Raw genomic sequence first — 21,005 nt, 5'->3', positions numbered from 1 at the left:
TTGCTGACTATGACATTTTGATAAATTTTAGCGTGTGTGTCAAACTGTTGCTGCTTGCGTACAGTACGCATAATGCAGTACTTACTGAATTTTTTCGGAAACAAGCAACTTCTGCAGTAAGTAATGTATTTGAACGTAATAATCGGTTTATTAATGTTTCAATAGCCTAATACAAACTGTAATTTACATCTTAAACAAACAGGAGATACTAGGGAAGTTAGGGTGTAATTAATTGGAATAATTTTCGTATTTTGATGACGTTGACAGGTATCTTTGGTGCTAAACTGCCTGTTGCATGCATACGGTACGTATTTAACATGCAGTTTCGCATGTTTTTTTTTCCTATAATATTTCATCATCCAAAAAAGGGATTTTTAACAACAAAAGGCTTCATATTACGCATAAGAATATTCTGAGCAAGTTAAATGTAAGTAGTCTGCAGTATGTGTTTAAAAAAAAAAGAATATTTCCACTTTATGAATTGTGTCTGGACATGTTAAGTGGGTGCTGATGTCCTAACAGACCCACTCAGTCGGAAATTGACATCTTTAGCAAACAGAAGTGATTAGGGAAGTAAAAACAAAATTAAGTTTCACTACTTTAGCATTTTGCGTAAATTGCCAGGGATTTACGTATTTATTGGACAAACTAATTAGAGGTTTTTAATGGTGTAATGGACCAATTCAAGCGAAAATTTAAAATTTCAGCAAGAGTGGCATACTTGGAAACTAAAAACGTCATTAATTGTCATAATTTTCGCATTTTGCTGACACTGTCAGGTAAATAAGTTTGTGCCAAAATGCCTGTTGCATGCATACGGTACGTATTTAACAGGCAGTTTCGCATGATTTGTATTTTTCCACAAAACTGTAAATCTAAAAAAAGCGGTTTTCTCTACTTTTACGTTTTCTCTACCTTCCGTGACACCTACAGTACGAAGGTGTCCCGTTTCTGTCTGTCTGGCCGTCTGTCTGTACATCTGTCTGCGGTCCCGGATTTTTATGAATTATGATACAGATAATCTGCGAGCCACCGATTGTTGTCAAATTTTGTATTTATATTAGGAATATCTTGTAGGTAATATCAATTCCCGCTTGAATTGGGCTATTGGAACATCGAAAACCATTAGCACACCCAGATACAATCTATCCCATAGAAATTCCTAGTTTTTTAAGCAAATACAGTATAATCAGCGTGCTTAGAATATTCTTATGAGTAACATAGAGTGTTTTGTTCTTAAAAATCACTTCCTTTTTGATTTAAAATTTTGGGGGAAAATAAATGTCATGCGAAACTCCCTGTTAAATGCGTACCGAACGCATACAACAGGTAGTTTGGCATACACTTTAGTCCCGGTCACTGTTAGCAAAATGCGAAATAAAGACAACAAATAATGCCTTTACTTCCCTAGTATTTTCTATTTGTTAAAGGTTTCAATTTCCGCTTGACTTGGGCTATTGGAACATCTAAAACCACTTTGAATTTCCAGATACAAACAATTGTGTCGAAATGTTTTATTTTTTAAAAAAGTAATTCTAGGGGTGACGTACTTAGAATATTCTTATACGTAACACAAATCCTTTTGTTTTTTGGATTTACAATTTTGTTGAAACTTACCGCAAACTTTATTAATTATAACATTTTAAATATAAATGCCAAAGTGCCTTTTAAATATAATTAAATTTTGTTTGGCCATCTATCGTCGAGGGGCTGAACTATGCCGTATTTTCCTTATGTGCGAAACTGACTAATTTATGCGTTTGATCTACTACAGTGTTGCCATAGTGTGCCGACCGTGCCAAAGTTCCGGGATTATATACATATATATATATATATATATATATATATATATATACGTCAATAATAACTTTTGGCCTCGCGCCAGATTTAGGCAACAAGTAATGGGAGTATATGAAAACCACATCCTAGCCTCAAACCTGTCATATCAGTGTTCAAATTTGTATTTATGGTTGCATCATTTACAACAACCGAATGCTTGACACGTTGTAAAGTAGGTAAATATTTGGAGTTATAGTTTAAACTGTTTTCGAGTAAAAGAAAGAAAAAGTGGTATGAATCAGTTTATTCAGAAACAATTTTTTGGAATTAAAACAGCCACATAGAGGCTGAAGAAATTAAGATAATCAAAGAGAAAAGAAAACAACTTAAAACTAGGAAAGCTTACTTCGTAGTAAGTGCAATTATGTTCTATGAACATTTAATACTACTATAAAACACCAAAGTAGATTATTCATATTTCTTATGAAGTTAGAGATTGCAATTATTAACAAAGTTGACAACGTATGGATAAAGTTAAATATATATCTTTTAGTCAAAAGAGGTGTCTGCATAATTTGTTACAGTGTGTTTGCAGGTATATTTGTACAATGCAGCAGCTGCTGCATTCACTATCCAAATGTAATGTATAAATAATGATTTGTCTGGTGTATGGTGCGGTCTTAAAATTAGGTATTTTTACTATATTTCAATTGGATAAATATTTTTACACATATTTGTAAATTCTCGTGCTTTGCCAGTTTTAGACGTTGGAATTTTAATTATTAGCGTATCGTTTTTGTCTTGAATGCCGTCATTATTTTTCAATTTATCCATTCCACATGCTCCTACAACTTCTAATAAAAAATAAACCTAAAACATAATGATTTATAGACAATGTGATTGACCTTGTTTGAGATCACCTTTAACATCATGTACATTTAATCACGGGCTTCTGTTAAAAATTTTGGTAAGTCTTCTCTTGTAAATATATTTGATTTCTTGGCAATGTAACCTATATTTTTTGCTTGAAAACTTGGTGTACTTAGATATATCTATGCTGTTTTTTATTAACAGAGTTGACTTTAACTACGACTATGCAGCCCAAAGTGTTAAAGATTTCACAGAATTTGCTTTTTCAGCGAAATACTCGTATGCAATGAGGTGTTCTCCATATATTTTGCATGGTTGTTTCTGCGCAAAAAAAAAAAAATTCATACCGCTTTTCATAAACTGTGGCTGAGTTTTTAGGTAATAAATTTGATATATTATCTGCCAGTTTTTGCAAGTTCGGTCGAATGCATGTAAACTGCTTGTTATTATTGCTATCCATCTCTATTTTGCAATTGCTGCAGATCTTTCTGCAAGCAAAAATATTAAAAGTACCGAAAAATAAGAGGTATGCTTCATACTTTCATTTAAAATGGGCATGTAAGCTAATAATCTGTTCTGTAATAATAATAAAAGCTTATTATAGGTTATGTAGATACAAGAAAATTGTTCAAATTCTTCCTTTCCGCATACTCCTACAACTTCGAATAAAAAATATACCTAAAACATTATGTTTTATAGACAATGTGATTGACCTTCTTTGAGATTACCTTTGACATTAGGTACATTAATCACGGGCCTCTGTTAAAAATTTTCGTAAGTTTTCTCTTGTAAATATATTTGATTTCTGGGAAACATAACCTATATTTTTTGCTTGAGAACTTGGTGTACTTAGATTATATCTATGCTGTTTTATATTAACAGAGTTGACTTTAACAACGACTATGTAGCCCAAAATGTTGATTTCACAGAATTTTCTTTTTCAGCGAAATACTCGTATGCAAAATGAGATATTCTCCATATAATGTTTTCCATGGTTGTTTCTGCACCGAACAAAAACTTATTACAGGTTATGTGGATACACATTGTTCGCTGCCATAGAATGTCGCTGCACTTCAAGAAATCCGCTGTTGCCATGCAAGGTTGCGACGTTGCGAGATTACGCGCAAATTTAGTTAATAAATTATATTTATAAAATTAATAAACCGGATGTGTTTCTAATAACTAATAAAAAGGGTTATCAAAGAGTATAGAATTACTGCTAAACCGAAAAACAATTTATAACCTTGTAAAATGTAATTGTGGAGGTAGATAATACTAATATGACAACACCGCATTTAATTTCTGTGCCGATTTTTGAACATAGAAAAAGCACATTACTGCGCGATTTCGAAAAAAGAAACATTACTATTTTTTAGCAGCTTTTAACCTCTCTTTTTATATTTCTCCAAGAAAGGCGTACATGTCAATTTTAAAATACCAGTTTAAGTTGGAGTAAGAAATTTACTTTTATGGTTGTGTGTACAGGCACTTCTACAATTAGCAGTACAAGTTTTTGTTAATCTCTTAAATTATTTTTCTACTTATGGAGCCAATCTGGATATTTGCTTAAGGGTGTGCTTTAAATTTTAGGAATTAATATCTTGGAACGTCATGCATCGTTTCCATACATTTTTGAGCTTCTGTTTTATTTTCTAATCACTTGGAATTTCATTTCCAAAAACAAAAATTGTACTTGAAATGATAGATATGAAGCTCATTATTCCGAAACATGTAATTATAAGATCAAATGGTACTATGCATGAAATGTATTATTTGATATAAAGTAACTTTTGATATCGCATTCTTTAGATTTTTTTCATGGGTACTTTACAGTTAATAGTATCACCATGAAATTGTTTCTTAGATTTGTTTTTCTTTCTTCCGGTATTTGAATCACAATTTGATAATCTTAAAACAACGACAATTAATTTAACTTTAGCTTGAGTTGTGAACCTGAAAGTTGTTTTGTATGAATTTGTGTGACAAAAGTGTACTAAAGATGAAAATAATTACTTATACTCTTTTATAATCATTAATTACATTTGTAGCAATTTTTGGCCTCTCGTATTTTATATTATTTTATCCAAGAAACAAGCGAAATTTGAAAAACCAGTTTAATATTTTAATGGAGCAGTAATTATGAACCCAAATGTTGCTATGGATAAAAACTATTATTTGATTTAAATTAACTTTTGGAATCACAGTCTTTGGATTTTTTTCGTAGATACTCCACAGTAAACAACATAATTATAAATCTGTCCCTTTGATTTATTAATTTCTCAATCCGCCGATATTTGAAAGACGATTTGGTATTCTTAAAACAAGGGTTACTAATTTAATGTCCCCTTGGACTGTGAGCCTGAAAGTTGTTTTGTATGAATCCATATGGGGTCAAAGTGTACTAAAGATGAAAAGAATGACTTCGTTTATAGCAACTTTTGGCCTCTCGTGTTTAATATTTCTCCAAGAATGTTTTTAATTTTGTAAGATATTGGGCCAATAAAACATAGACAGACAACATTATTTGCAATTCTTCCAACCACCTATGGATTCATAAAATATCAACTTTTGCATCTTTAATTGAAATATTGTTCAATTCTAATCTAAACCATGAAAACTATAATAAAGAACTTCAGTCCATAAAACAAATTGCAATAAATAATGACTTTAAAGTAAAATTAATCCACAATCTAATTGACAAAATAAGATACAAAATTAAAAAAAAAACAATGTTGCTCGTTGTTCAAAACGGACCATGATACTAAGGAAGACATAGGTAGATATTATTTTCTGGATTTTATTGAAACATTATCTTACAAAATTAAAAACATACTAAATAGAGTGAATAAAAATGTTAATATTTCATTTATAAAAATTAATTCAACCAGAAATCAGTTACTGAACAACAAAGATAAAATTACTTAACTAGATAAAGCCGGAGTCTATCAATTACAATTTGAATGTTGAGATTGTGCCTTAAATTTTACGAATCCATATCGTGAAATAATACACCTCATGAATTTCACCGGCTTGTGTTGAAATTTCGGGTTTCCAATTTTAAATTTATTAATCTAGTACTTCGTTCCAAAAACAAAATTGTGCCCGGAATGATGGGTTAATTACCTGTTTTCACATATACGAAGCGTACGAGTCCGAAAGTTACCTAACATGCAATTATGAGGCTAAATGTTGCTATGGATGAAAACTATTATTTGACTTAAAGTAACTTTTGGCATCACAGTCTTTAGATCTTTTTTCATAGGTATTTTACACTTAACAACATCATTATGAATTTATTTCTTAGATTTATTTCTCAATCCACCAATATTTGTCTTAACCTCATAGAAAATGTTTCGTCTTATGGAAAAAATCTGAATCTTTACACTTGGGGGTGTGCCTGAATATATAGCACCGAATATTGCCTCACATGAATTTTACTGCCTCGATTTGACCAAATTTTGGGTTTCCGATTTTAGATTTAATCATGTTCCTAGTACTTTAAGATATGTTAGCACATGAGTCCGAAATTATGAGGCCAAAAGTTTCTATGGATGAAAGCCATTATTTGATTTAAAGTAACTTTTGGCATCACAATCTTTAGATTTTTTTAATAGTTACTTCACAATTAATAACACAATTATGACTTTTTCTTTTAGGTTTATTTCTCTTATCTGTTATTAAAATAACTGCTATTAAGTTAATTTTAGCTTGGGTTGTAAGTTTGAAAGTTGTTTTCTACGATTCTGTGAGGCCAAAGTCTACAAAAGAAGAAAGTAATTTTAGGTTAGATGGTTAAACATTCAGCCAATTATTTGTTTTTATTTATACTACTTAAAAAATTTAAATTATCACTTTAACTTTGAATAAAAAAATATTTTTATGAATGAGTCTACAGATACTTCTACCATTCACAGTCTAATTTTGTCTTAACTTCATACAAAATGTTTCGTATTATTGAAAAAATCTGAATCTTTACACTTGGGGGTGTGCCTGATTATATAGCACCGAATATTGATTCACATGAATTTTACTGCCTCGATTTGTCCAAATTTTGGGTCTCCGATTTTAGATTTATTCATGTACCTTGTACTTTACTGTGTGTTAGCACATGAGTCCGAAAGTTATTCGTCATGTAATTATGAGGCCAAAAGTTTCTATGGATGAATGCCATTATTTGATTTAAAGTAACTTTTGGCATCACAATCATTAGATTTTTTTAATAGTTACTTCACAATTAATAACACAATTATGACTTTTTCTTGTAAGTTTATTTCTCTTATTTGTCATTAAAATAACTGCTATTAAGTTAATTTTAGCTTGGGTTGTAAGTTTGAAAGTTGTTCTCTACGATTCTGTGAGGCCAAAGTCTACAAAAGATGAAAATAATTTTAGGTTAGATAGTTCAACATTCAGCCAATTATTTATTTTTATTTATACTATTTTCGTGTGGTATAGCAAGAATAATGGTCAAAAATCAAGTATTTTAGGATCAAAAAACGGCACATCATTTTCCAGATAATATTAACACTAATAAGTCTAAAAATCTAACCAAATATTGACTTTTTTAAAGTGTTATAAGTTTACTGACGAGGTGGCTGAGAAAGGGGATGAACCCTGAAACTGCTATCACCAAAATAGTATAAATAAAAATAAATAATTGGTTGATTGCAGAACTACATAACCCAACTTTATACCCACGCTAATATGGAAACACACATATCAAAATAATTAGCCCATTTATAGCAACTTTCGAACTCTCGTATTTTATATTTGTCTAAGTAGCAAGTACTTAAAAAATTTAAATTATCACTTTAACTTTAATTAAAAAAATATTTTTATGAATGCGTCTACAGATTCTTCTACCATTATGCGTCTACAGATTCTTCTACCATTCACAGTCTAATTTTGTCTTAACTTCATACAAAATGTTTCGTATTATGGAAAAAATCTGAATATTTACACTTGGGGGTGTGCCTGAATATATAGCATCGAATATTGATTCACATGAATTTTACTACCTCGATTTGACCAAATTTTGGGTTTCCGATTTTAGATTTATTCATGTACCTTGTACTTTAATGTATGTTAGCACATGAGTCCGAAAGTTATTCGTCATGTAATTATGAGGCCAAAAGTTTCTATGGATGAAAGCCATTATTTGATTTAAAGTAACTTTTGGCATCACAATCTTTAGATTTTTTTAATAGTTACTTCACAATTAATAATACAATTATGACTTTTTCTCGTAGGTTTATTTCTCTTATTTGTTATTAAAATAACTGCTGTTAAATTAATTTTAGCTTGGGTTGTAAGTTTGAAAGTTGTTTTCTACGAGTCTGTGAGGCCAAAGTCTACAAAAGATGAAAATAATTTTAGGTTAGATAGTTCAACACTCTGCCAATTATTTATTTTTATTTATACTATTTTCATGTGGTATAGCAAGAATAATGGTCAACAATCAAGTATTTTAGGCTCAAAAAACGGCAGATCAAATTCCTGATAATATTAACACTAATAAGTCTAAAAATTTAACCAAATATTGACTTTTTTAAAGTGTTATAGGTTTACTGACGAGGTGGCTGAGGAAGGGGATGAACCCTGAAACTGGTATCACCAAAAGTAGTATAAATAAAAATAAATAATTGGTTGATTGCAGAACTCTACCTAACCCAAATTTATACCCACGCTAATATGGAAACAAACATGTCAAAATAATTAGCTCATTTATAGCAACTTTGGACCTGTCGTCCTTTATATTTGGCTAAGTAGCAAGTATTTAAAAAAATTTAAATTATCTCTTTAACTTTGAATAAAAAATATTTTTATGAATGCGTCTACAGATACTTCTACCATTCACAGTCGTAATTTTGTTTTAACTTCATACAAAATGTTTGGTTTTATGGAAAAAATCTGAATATTTACACTTGGGGGTGTGCCTGAATATATAGCACCGAATATTGATTCACATGAATTTTACTGCCTCGATTTGACCAAATTTTGGGTTTCCGATTTTAGATTTATTCATGTACCTTGTACTTTAATGTATGTTAGCACATGAGTCCGAAAGTTATTCGTCATGTAATTATGAGGCCAAAAGTTTCTATGGATGAAAGCCATTATTTGATTTAAAGTAACTTTTGGCATCACAATCTTTAGATTTTTTTAATAGTTACTTCATAATTAATAACACAATTATGATTTTTTCTTGTAGGTTTATTTCTCTTATTTGTTATTAAAATAACTGCGATTAAGTTGATTTTAGCTTGGGTTGTAAGTTTGAAAGTTGTTCTCTACGATTCTGTGAGGCCAAAGTCTACAAAAGATGAAAATAATTTTAGGTTAGATAGTTCAACATTCAGCCAATTATTTATTTTTATTTATACTATTTTCGTGTGGTATAGCAAGAATAATGGTCAAAAATCAAGTATTTTAGGATCAAAAAACGGCACATCAATTTCCAGATAATATTAACACTAATAAGTCTAAAAATCTAACCAAATATTGACATTTTTAATGTGTTATAAGTCTACTGACGAGGTGGCTGAGAAAGGGGATGAACCCTGAAACTGGTATCACTAAAATAGTATAAATAAAAATAAATAATTGGTTGATTGCAGAACTACCTAACCCAACTTTATACCCACGCTAATATGGAAACACACATATCAAAATAATTAGCTCATTTATAGCAACTTTTGAACTCTCGTATTTTATATTTGTCTAAGTAGCAAGTACTTAAAAAATTTACATTATCACTTTAACTTTGAATAAAAAAATATTTTTATGAATGCGTCTACAGATACTTCTACCATTCACAGTCTAATTTTGTTTTAACTTCATACAAAATGTTTCGTATTATGGAAAAAATCTGAGTCTTTACACTTGGGGGTGTGCCTGAATATATAGCACCGAATATTGATTCACATGAATTTTACTGCCTCGATTTGACCAAATTTTGGGTTTCCGATTTTAGATTTATTTATGTACCTTGTACTTTAATGTATGTTAGCACATGAGTCCGAAAGTTATTCGTCATGTAATTATGAGGCCAAAAGTTTCTATGGATGAAAGCCATTATTTGATTTAAAGTAACTTTTGGCATCACAATCTTTAGATTTTTTTAATAGTTACTTCATAATTAATAACACAATTATGATTTTTTCTTGTAGGTTTATTTCTCTTATTTGTTATTAAAATAACTGCGATTAAGTTAATTTTAGCTTGGGTTGTAAGTTTGAAAGTTGTTCTCTACGATTCTGTGAGGCCAAAGTCTACAAAAGATGAAAATAATTTTAGGTTAGATAGTTCAACATTCAGCCAATTATTTATTTTTATTTATACTATTTTCGTGTGGTATAGCAAGAATAATGGTCAAAAATCAAGTATTTTAGGATCAAAAAACGGCACATCAATTTCCAGATAATATTAACACTAATAAGTCTAAAAATCTAACCAAATATTGACATTTTTAATGTGTTATAAGTCTACTGACGAGGTGGCTGAGAAAGGGGATGAACCCTGAAACTGGTATCACTAAAATAGTATAAATAAAAATAAATAATTGGTTGATTGCAGAACTACCTAACCCAACTTTATACCCACGCTAATATGGAAACACACATATCAAAATAATTAGCTCATTTATAGCAACTTTCGAACTCTCGTATTTTATATTTGTCTAAGTAGCAAGTACTTAAAAAATTTAAATTATCACTTTAACTTTGAATAAAAAAATATTTTTATGAATGCGTCTACAGATTCTTCTACCATTCACAGTCTAATTTTGTCTTAACTTCATACAAAATGTTTCGTATTATGGAAAAAATCTGAATCTTTACACTTGGGGGTGTGCCTGAATATATAGCACCGAATATTGATTCACATGAATTTTACTGCCTCGATTTGACCAAATTTTGGGTTTCCGATTTTAGATTTATTCATGTACCTTGTACTTTAATGTATGTTAGCACATGAGTCCGAAAGTTATTCGTCATGTAATTATGAGGCCAAAAGTTTCAATGGATGAAAGCCATTATTTGATTTAAAGTAACTTTTGGCATCACAATCTTTAGATTTTTTTCAATAGTTACTTCATAATTAATAACACAATTATGACTTTTTCTTGTAGGTTTATTTCTCTTATTTGTTATTAAAATAACTGCTATTAAGTAAGTTAATTTTAGCTTGGGTTGTAAGTTTGAAAGTTGTTTTCTACGATTCTGTGAGGCCAAAGTCTACAAAAGATGAAAATAATTTTAGGTTAGATAGTTCAACACTCTGCCAATTATTTATTTTTATTTATACTATTTTCGTGTGGTTTAGCAAGAATAATGGTCAACAATCAAGTATTTTAGGCTCAAAAAACGGCAGATCAAATTCCTGATAATATTAACACTAATAAGTCTAATAATTTAACCAAATATTGACTTTTTTAAAGTGTTATAGGTTTACTGACGAGGTGGCTGAAACTGGTATCACCAAAATAGTATAAATAAAAATAAATAATTGGTTGATTGCAGAACTACCTAACCCAACTTTATACCCACGCTAATATGGAAACAAACATATCAAAATAATTGGCTCATTAATAGCAACTTTGGACCTGTCGTCCTTTATATTTGGCTAAGTAGCAAGTATTTAAAAAATGTAAATTATCACTTTAACTTTGAATAAAAAATATTTTTATGAATGCGTCTACAGATACTTCTACCATTCACAGTCTAATTTTGTTTTAACTTCATACAAAATGTTTCGTATTATGGAAAAAATCTGAGTCTTTACACTTGGGGGTGTGCCTGAATATATAGAACCGAATATTGATTCACATGAATTTTACTGCCTCGATTTGACCAAATTTTGGGTTTCCGATTTTAGATTTATTTATGTACCTTGTACTTTAATGTATGTTAGCACATGAGTCCGAAAGTTATTCGTCATGTAATTATGAGGCCAAAAGTTTCTATGGATGAAAGCCATTATTTGATTTAAAGTAACTTTTGGCATCACAATCTTTAGATTTTTTTAATAGTTACTTCATAATTAATAACACAATTATGATTTTTTCTTGTAGGTTTATTTCTCTTATTTGTTATTAAAATAACTGCGATTAAGTTAATTTTAGCTTGGGTTGTAAGTTTGAAAGTTGTTCTCTACGATTCTGTGAGGCCAAAGTCTACAAAAGATGAAAATAATTTTAGGTTAGATAGTTCAACATTCAGCCAATTATTTATTTTTATTTATACTATTTTCGTGTGGTATAGCAAGAATAATGGTCAAAAATCAAGTATTTTAGGATCAAAAAACGGCACATCAATTTCCAGATAATATTAACACTAATAAGTCTAAAAATCTAACCAAATATTGACATTTTTAATGTGTTATAAGTCTACTGACGAGGTGGCTGAGAAAGGGGATGAACCCTGAAACTGGTATCACTAAAATAGTATAAATAAAAATAAATAATTGGTTGATTGCAGAACTACCTAACCCAACTTTATACCCACGCTAATATGGAAACACACATATCAAAATAATTAGCTCATTTATAGCAACTTTCGAACTCTCGTATTTTATATTTGTCTAAGTAGCAAGTACTTAAAAAATTTAAATTATCACTTTAACTTTGAATAAAAAAATATTTTTATGAATGCGTCTACAGATTCTTCTACCATTCACAGTCTAATTTTGTCTTAACTTCATACAAAATGTTTCGTATTATGGAAAAAATCTGAATCTTTACACTTGGGGGTGTGCCTGAATATATAGCACCGAATATTGATTCACATGAATTTTACTGCCTCGATTTGACCAAATTTTGGGTTTCCGATTTTAGATTTATTCATGTACCTTGTACTTTAATGTATGTTAGCACATGAGTCCGAAAGTTATTCGTCATGTAATTATGAGGCCAAAAGTTTCAATGGATGAAAGCCATTATTTGATTTAAAGTAACTTTTGGCATCACAATCTTTAGATTTTTTTCAATAGTTACTTCATAATTAATAACACAATTATGACTTTTTCTTGTAGGTTTATTTCTCTTATTTGTTATTAAAATAACTGCTATTAAGTAAGTTAATTTTAGCTTGGGTTGTAAGTTTGAAAGTTGTTTTCTACGATTCTGTGAGGCCAAAGTCTACAAAAGATGAAAATAATTTTAGATTAGATAGTTCAACACTCTGCCAATTATTTATTTTTATTTATACTATTTTCGTGTGGTTTAGCAAGAATAATGGTCAACAATCAAGTATTTTAGGCTCAAAAAACGGCAGATCAAATTCCTGATAATATTAACACTAATAAGTCTAAAAATTTAACCAAATATTGACTTTTTTAAAGTGTTATAGGTTTACTGACGAGGTGGCTGAGGAAGGGGATGAACCCTGAAACTGGTATCACCAAAATAGTATAAATAAAAATAAATAATTGGTTGATTGCAGAACTACCTAACCCAACTTTATACCCAGGCTAATATGGAAACAAACATATCAAAATAATTGGCTCATTAATAGCAACTTTGGACCTGTCGTCCTTTATATTTGGCTAAGTAGCAAGTATTTAAAAAATGTAAATTATCACTTTAACTTTGAATAAAAAATATTTTTATGAATGCGTCTACAGATACTTCTACCATTCACAGTCTAATTTTGTTTTAACTTCATACAAAATGTTTCGTATTATGGAAAAAATCTGAGTCTTTACACTTGGGGGTGTGCCTGAATATATAGCACCGAATATTGATTCACATGAATTTTACTGCCTCGATTTGACCAAATTTTGGGTTTCCGATTTTAGATTTATTCATGTACCTTGTACTTTAATGTATGTTAGCACATGAGTCCGAAAGTTATTCGTCATGTAATTATGAGGCCAAAAGTTTCTATGGATGAAAGCCATTATTTGATTTAAAGTAACTTTTGGCATCATAATCTTTAGATTTTTTTAATAGTTACTTCACAATTAATAATACAATTATGACTTTTTCTCGTAGGTTTATTTCTCTTATTTGTTATTAAAATAACTGCTGTTAAATTAATTTCAGCTTTGGTTGTAAGTTTGAAAGTTGTTTTCTACGAGTCTGTGAGGCCAAAGTCTACAAAAGATGAAAATAATTTTAGGTTAGATAGTTCAACACTCTGCCAATTATTTATTTTTATTTATACTATTTACATGTGGTATAGCAAGAATAATGGTCAACAATCAAGTATTTTAGGCTCAAAAAACGGCAGATCAAATTGCTGATAATATTAATACTAATAAGTCTAAAAATTTAACCAAATATTGACTTTTTTAAAGTGTTATAGGTTTACTGACGAGGTGGCTGAGGAAGGGGATGAACCCTGAAACTGGTATCGCCAAAAGTAGTATAAATAAAAATAAATAATTGGTTGATTGCTCAACTCTACCTAACCCAAATTTATACCCACGCTAATATGGAAACAAACATGTCAAAATAATTAGCTCATTTATAGCAACTTTGGACCTGTCGTCCTTTATATTTGGCTAAGTAGCAAGTATTTAAAAAAATTTAAATTATCTCTTTAACTTTGAATAAAAAATATTTTTATGAATGCGTCTACAGAAACTTCTACCATTCACAGTCGTAATTTTGTTTTAACTTCATACAAAATGTTTGGTTTTATGGAAAAAATCTGAATCTTTACACTTGGGGGTGTGCCTGAATATATAGCACCGAATATTGATTCACATGAATTTTACTGCCTCGATTTGACCAAATTTTGGGTTTCCGATTTTAGATTTATTCATGTACCTTGTACTTTAATGTATGTTAGCACATGAGTCCGAAAGTTATTCGTCATGTAATTATGAGGCCAAAAGTTTCTATGGATGAAAGCCATTATTTGATTTAAAGTAACTTTTGGCATCACAATCTTTAGATTTTTTTAATAGCTACTTCATAATTAATAACACAATAATGACTTTTTCTTGTAGGTTTATTTCTCTTATTTGTTATTAAAATAACTGCGATTAAGTTAATTTTAGCTTGGGTTGTAAGTTTGAAAGTTGTTCTCTACGATTCTGTGAGGCCAAAGTCTACAAAAGATGAAAATAATTTTAGGTTAGATAGTTCAACATTCAGCCAATTATTTATTTTTATTTATACTATTTTCGTGTGGTATAGCAAGAATAATGGTCAAAAATCAAGTATTTTAGGATCAAAAAACGGCACTTCAATTTCCAGATAATATTAACACTAACAAGTCTAAAAATCTAACCAAATATTGACATTTTTAATGTGTTATAAGTCTACTGACGAGGTGGCTGAGAAAGGGGATGAACCCTGAAACTGGTATCACCAAAATAGTATAAATAAAAATAAATAATTGGTTGATTGCAAAACTACCTAACCCAACTTTATATCCACGCTAATATGGAAACACACATATCAAAATAATTAGCTCATTTATAGCAACTTTCGAACTCTCGTATTTTATATTTGTCTAAGTAGCAAGTACTTAAAAAATTTAAATTATCTCTTTAACTTTGAATAAAAAATATTTTTATGAATGCGTCTACAGATACTTCTACCATTCACAGTCTAATTTTGTTTTAACTTCATACAAAATGTTTCGTATTATGGAAAAAATCTGAATCTTTACACTTGGGGGTGTGCCTGAATATATAGCACCGAATATTGATTCACATGAATTTTACTGCCTCGATTTGACCAAATTTTGGGTTTCCGATTTTAGATTTATTTATGTACCTTGTACTTTAATGTATGTTAGCACATGAGTCCGAAAGTTATTCGTCATGTAATTATGAGGCCAAAAGTTTCTATGGATGAAAGCCATTATTTGATTTAAAGTAACTTTTGGCATCACAATCTTTAGATTTTTTTAATAGTTACTTCATAATTAATAACACAATTATGACTTTTTCTTGTAGATTTATTTCTCTTATTTGTTATTAAAATAACTGCGATTAAGTTAATTTTAGCTTGGGTTGTAAGTTTGAAAGTTGTTCTCTACGATTCTATGAGGCCAAAGTCTACAAAAGATGAAAATAATTTTAGGTTAGATAGTTCAACATTCAGCCAATTATTTATTTTTATTTATACTATTTTCGTGTGGTATAGCAAGAATAATGGTCAAAAATCAAGTATTTTAGGATCAAAAAACGGCACATCAATTTCCAGATAATATTAACACTAATAAGTCTAAAAATCTAACCAAATATTGACATTTTTAATGTGTTATAAGTCTACTGACGAGGTGGCTGAGAAAGGGGATGAACCCTGAAACTGGTATCACCAAAATAGTATAAATAAAAATATTTAATTGGTTGATTGCAGAACTACCTAACCCAACTTTATACCCACGCTAATATGGAAACACACATATCAAAATAATTAGCTCATTTATAGCAACTTTCGAACTCTCGTATTTTATATTTGTCTAATTAGCAAGTACTTAAAAAATTTAAATTATCACTTTAACTTTGAGTAAAAAAATATTTTAATGAATGCGTCTACAGATTTTTCTACCATTCACAGTCTAATTTTGTCTTAACTTCATACAAAATGTTTCGTATTATGGAAAAAATCTGAATATTTACACTTGGGGGTGTGCCTGAATATATAGCACCGAATTATGATTCAAATGAATTTTACTGCCTCGATTTGACCAAATTTTGGGTTTCCGATTTTAGATTTATTCATGTACCTTGTACTTTAATGTATGTTAGCACATGAGTCCGAAAGTTATTCGTCATGTAATTATGAGGCCAAAAGTTTCGATGGATGAAAGCCATTATTTGATTTAAAGTAACGTTTGGCATCACAATCTTTAGATTTTTTTAATAGTTACTTCACAATTAATAATACAATTATGACTTTTTCTTGTAGGTTTATTTCTCTTATTTTTTATTAAAATAACTGCTATTAAGTTAATTTTAGCTTGGGTTGTAAGTTTGAAAGTTGTTTTCTACGATTCTGTGAGGCCAAAGTCTACAAAAGATGAAAATAATTTTAGGTTAGATAGTTCAACACTCTGCCAATTATTTATTTTTATTTATACTATTTTCGTGTGGTATAGCAAGAATAATGGTCAACAATCAAGTATTTTAGGCTCAAAAAACGGCAGATCAAATTCCTGATAATATTAACACTAATAAGTCTAAAAATTTAACCAAATATTGACTTTTTTAAAGTGTTATAGGTTTACTGACGAGGTGGCTGAGGAAGGGGATGAACCCTGAAACTGGTATCACCAAAATAGTATAAATAAAAATAAATAATTGGTTGATTGCAGAACTACCTAACCCAACTTTATACCCACGCTAATATGGAAACAAACATATCAAAATAATTGGCTCATTAATAGCAACTTTGGACCTGTCGTCCTTTATATTTGGCTAAGTAGCAAGTATTTAAAAAATGTAAATTATCACTTTATCTTTGAATAAAAAATATTTTTATGAATGCGTCTACAGATACTTCTACCATTCACAGTCTAATTTTGTTTTAACTTCATACAAAATGTTTCGTATTATGGAAAAAATCTGAATATTTACACTTGGGGGTGTGCCTGAATATATAGCACCGAATATTGATTCACATGAATTTTACTGCCTCGATTTGACCAAATTTTGGGTTTCCGATTTTAGATTTATTCATGTACCTTGTACTTTAATGTATGTTAGCACATGAGTCCGAAAGTTATTCGTCATGTAATTATGAGGCCAAAAGTTTCAATGGATGAAAGCCATTATTTGATTTAAAGTAACTTTTGGCATCACAATCTTTAGATTTTTTTAATAGTTACTTCATAATTAATAACACAATTATGACTTTTTCTTGTAGGTTTATTTCTCTTATTTGTTATTAAAATAACTGCTATTAAGTTAATTTTAGCTTGGGTTGTAAGTTTGAAAGTTGTTTTCTACGATTCTGTGAGGCCGAATTGTACAAAAGATGAAAATAATTTTAGGCTAGATAGTTCACCACTCTGCCAATTATTTATTTTTATTTATACTATTTTGGTGTGGTATAGCAATAATAATGGTCAACAATCAAGGATTTTACAATTTACTTCTTTTATCGCATCCCCTTTGCTCCAGCCTTACTCCGCTCTTTTCCACTCCTTTCATCCACCCTGCTTCTCTTCCATCTTCATTCAATATTTCTGTTATACTTTCCTTTTTTCTTTAATTTCGCCCTAGTCTTGTAGCATGTATTCTAAAGTCTCTTGCACTCCTCCACACATCCTAAATATTCTTCTGCTTTCGCTTAAGCAAAAGTTATTGTTTCTTTCTTCATGTCCACCCCTCTGTCTAGCAGTTACTTTTTCTCCTTCGTTCTTTCTCTCTCTAGGTACCTTGGCGTTGTTTCTGATATTATCTTTAGACGAGTATAACCCCCATTGTACCTAGGTTCCTTTATACTCGCCATTGGACATATTTGTCCTTGTTGCCACTTGCGAGGAGACCTTTACTTTTCCACATCTCATTCATTATTTCACACAGTCTTTCAATCAAATCATCCGTTCTAAACGTCCATACATCATTTACCAATCCATTCCTCCCTGGTCTTTTCCCTCTTTTCGACCCTCCAACTTGTTTCCATATTTTTTCCACTGTAATGTTCGGCCATTCTTTCTCTCTCAGCATTCTCGGTTTAACTCTTTTGCGCTACAGTACTCTCATTTCCACTCATTAGTTTCATGAAATGGTACTTCCATTGTATTATTAGCATTTCTTCACTGATCATGTTTTTGTTTTTCCTTATTTTGGTTCTTGCTCTGATTTTATGGCTTTTATTTTATTTCTTCTTTCGGAATCTCTTCTTTTTTTGATTCACACCGACCTGTTATTATTTCTTGCTGGACAGTACTCTTCTTTTTTATCTTTCCCTTTTTACACCTTCGTAAACATTTTCTTTCTTATGTTTTTAAATCTCTGCATCTATTAACCCGCCATTTGTTTCTCTTTTGTGATTTCTTCGTTATAAATGCTTTTCTTATTGCTGCTTTTTCAGTTGTTATTTTTAATTCTTCTATTTTATTTTAGCTTACTTCTTTTGAATTCAATTTCCAACATCTTTTATAATGCTCAGTTCCCTTCTCCTTTTTATCTACTTCCTTATTTGTGACTCCGACTTTTCTACTTCTATCCCTCAATTTTACTTCTTATAGCATGTGGTCGGAATCAATTCTTTCTCCTAATTTAAATGTTTCGGCTTCTTCATCAGCTACTGGGTTACATATACAGGTAAATTCTTTATCTTCATCCCCCTCCTTCACCCCATTCAAGACTACCAAACTCTTTCTTCAATTAATTTCCATAGAAATTTTCTGTCTTTATTTAAAATTTTATCTTTAGATTTTTCTGTGCGTTCTCCCCTATATTCCCTGCTTTTGTTGCCTATTTTGGCGTTAAAACCATCTCCTATCAGAAGAAATTCTTCGTTAGACTCTTCAATTTTTTCTTAAATTTTTTTCTTCAAATTTTTTGTAATTCCAATGCAATACAATATGCAAATTCTTTTTTTCTTTTATCTTTCTTTCCACTATGCGTTCCACTTCTATTACCCGCTCTTCGATTTGTTTTATATCTTTTGTCACCCCTGTTATGGATCCCCCACTTGCTTCACCCTCAACTTTTCCTTTTTCCTTGTTCAATTTATTCCCCTTACTCTTTAGTATCCATGTTTCTGTTAATCACACAAAATCAAAATTTTATGTACTCATTAAATAAATTCTGTTTATTTTTCTTAATAATGCAATATTTCAAACAAGCAATTTTAAACCCCATTTGTCCTCCCCGCTTTTCTTTTCCATTCCCTCTCTATTTTTTTTATAATTACCACCCCTTCTCTTTATGCTTCCTTGATCAGTTAATTCCAACTCTCTTTGTAAAATTTTTCATCCAAATTTCCCTGTCTTCATTCCATGTCCTCAACTTTCCGTTTCTTACATTCTATACCTGTTGTGTATCTTTTTTTTTTCTTTCTTACTCTCTAACTTCTTTCTGAATTTTTGGCTCTTCTACTGTCCAATTGTTTTCAGTTGCTTAATATTTTCTTTAATTTTAGATAAATTTCCAACATACTTCTGGAAATTACTACCTTCAAACAACTTCCCGTATTTATACAAAACCTAGTCATAATATTAGCTTTGTTAAGTAAATCATCTATGCAACCAACTTTTATACTTAACAATCTTTTCTCAAACCAAAATTGTTAAAATTACTGTTAAAAGATGTCACTGGATATGCGTGAGTCCAAATGTTACGTTGAATGTGTGAGTCACTTCGGCCTCAAAAGCTACGGCGAGGCCGAAACTTCCAATTTGAGCCCAAAAGTATATATACGTGAGAGAATTTGAGGTCGAAAGTTATCATTAACATATATATAATATAATAAAAAAAATAACTTCAGAGAATCAGGATTTATCATTTATCTGAGAAACTGAATTAGTTGGATTGTGTTTCAGAAGCAAGGGAAGTTCTGTCTAAATAACCTTAGATTTCTTTTAGTTGACGCCTACTGCAATGCATTTAAAAAAGGTCAATGTACTTCGGTCAGTATTACAGAATAAATAAAGTTTTAACGCCAAGTCACAAAAATGATAAGGATAAGATTTGATTTATAATAGCGTATAATATCTTAATGACATTATATCATTATTGGATTTTTAGTAAATGTGATGGCTTAAAGTTTATCACACAATGTGTGTACTTGAGCAGGATGTGGTGACTAAACAACGTGAATCACCATAGTTTATTTCCAGGCTATTTGCATGTTATCTCCACTTACAACAGTTACAACCATTGCATTGGTGTGTTGTCAATTTTACGGTAGCATACGAGTTTTTCCACTTTGACTGCAGAGTTATCAGTTTTTTTTTCTCAGAGCGGTATTAATTATAATTAATTATAAATTTAACATGCAAAAACTCATTTTTGGATTTGGAAACAAGTATGTGACATTTTAAATGGTATGTTTGTATATGGAAACACACTTGACAAAAACTTCGTCCGTAAATACTCAAATGAGTTTTTTACTTCTACAAACGCAAACAAAGCTCGGCGACAAAGAAACGTCATTTGCATTTAAATTTTCATGAAATTTGTATATTATATATTATAATTTATGATTATAAGCTATACACAGACTAGGGTTTAGCCACAATTCAAAATTCAATGTGGTTGAAACTTGGGTTAACACATGTACAAGTAGTGTCACTTGATACGTTATATAAATATTTAAATCTGTCACATGTGCCATTCTGTTTTGATCTTTAAATACAGTATCTAAAGCTTTAAAATTTGTACAAATTAAGTATAAACTACTATTACGAATCCATTTTGTCGCTAAGTTTTGTGTGCGATTTTAC

The 21,005-nt window shown here is 30.1% G+C and overlaps 1 protein-coding gene and 1 long non-coding RNA gene across 6 annotated transcripts in view; both read right to left on the bottom strand.

Annotated features, from left to right (window-relative positions):
* The window catches only part of LOC135123736 (uncharacterized), a 107,977-nt gene that overhangs the window by 57,801 nt on the left and 29,171 nt on the right, over positions 1-21,005 (bottom strand). The gene's annotated exons all lie outside the window — the stretch shown is intronic.
* Positions 2,216-4,385, bottom strand: LOC135123735 (uncharacterized). Its single transcript, XR_010279706.1, has 4 exons — positions 3,378-4,385; positions 3,189-3,327; positions 2,700-3,137; positions 2,216-2,649 (listed from the first exon to the last, which is right to left on the bottom strand). It is a non-coding gene; the product is annotated as an uncharacterized LOC135123735 (long non-coding RNA).

This window comes from Zophobas morio, unplaced genomic scaffold, assembly GCF_036711695.1.
Source record: "Zophobas morio isolate AGI-343-1 ecotype UQ-CSIRO unplaced genomic scaffold, CSIRO_AGI_Zmor_V1 ptg000006l, whole genome shotgun sequence".
Classification (NCBI taxonomy): domain Eukaryota; kingdom Metazoa; phylum Arthropoda; class Insecta; order Coleoptera; family Tenebrionidae; genus Zophobas; species Zophobas morio.
The sequence above is the reverse complement of the archived record's forward strand: the minus strand, read 5'-3'. Positions and strand labels throughout refer to the sequence as shown.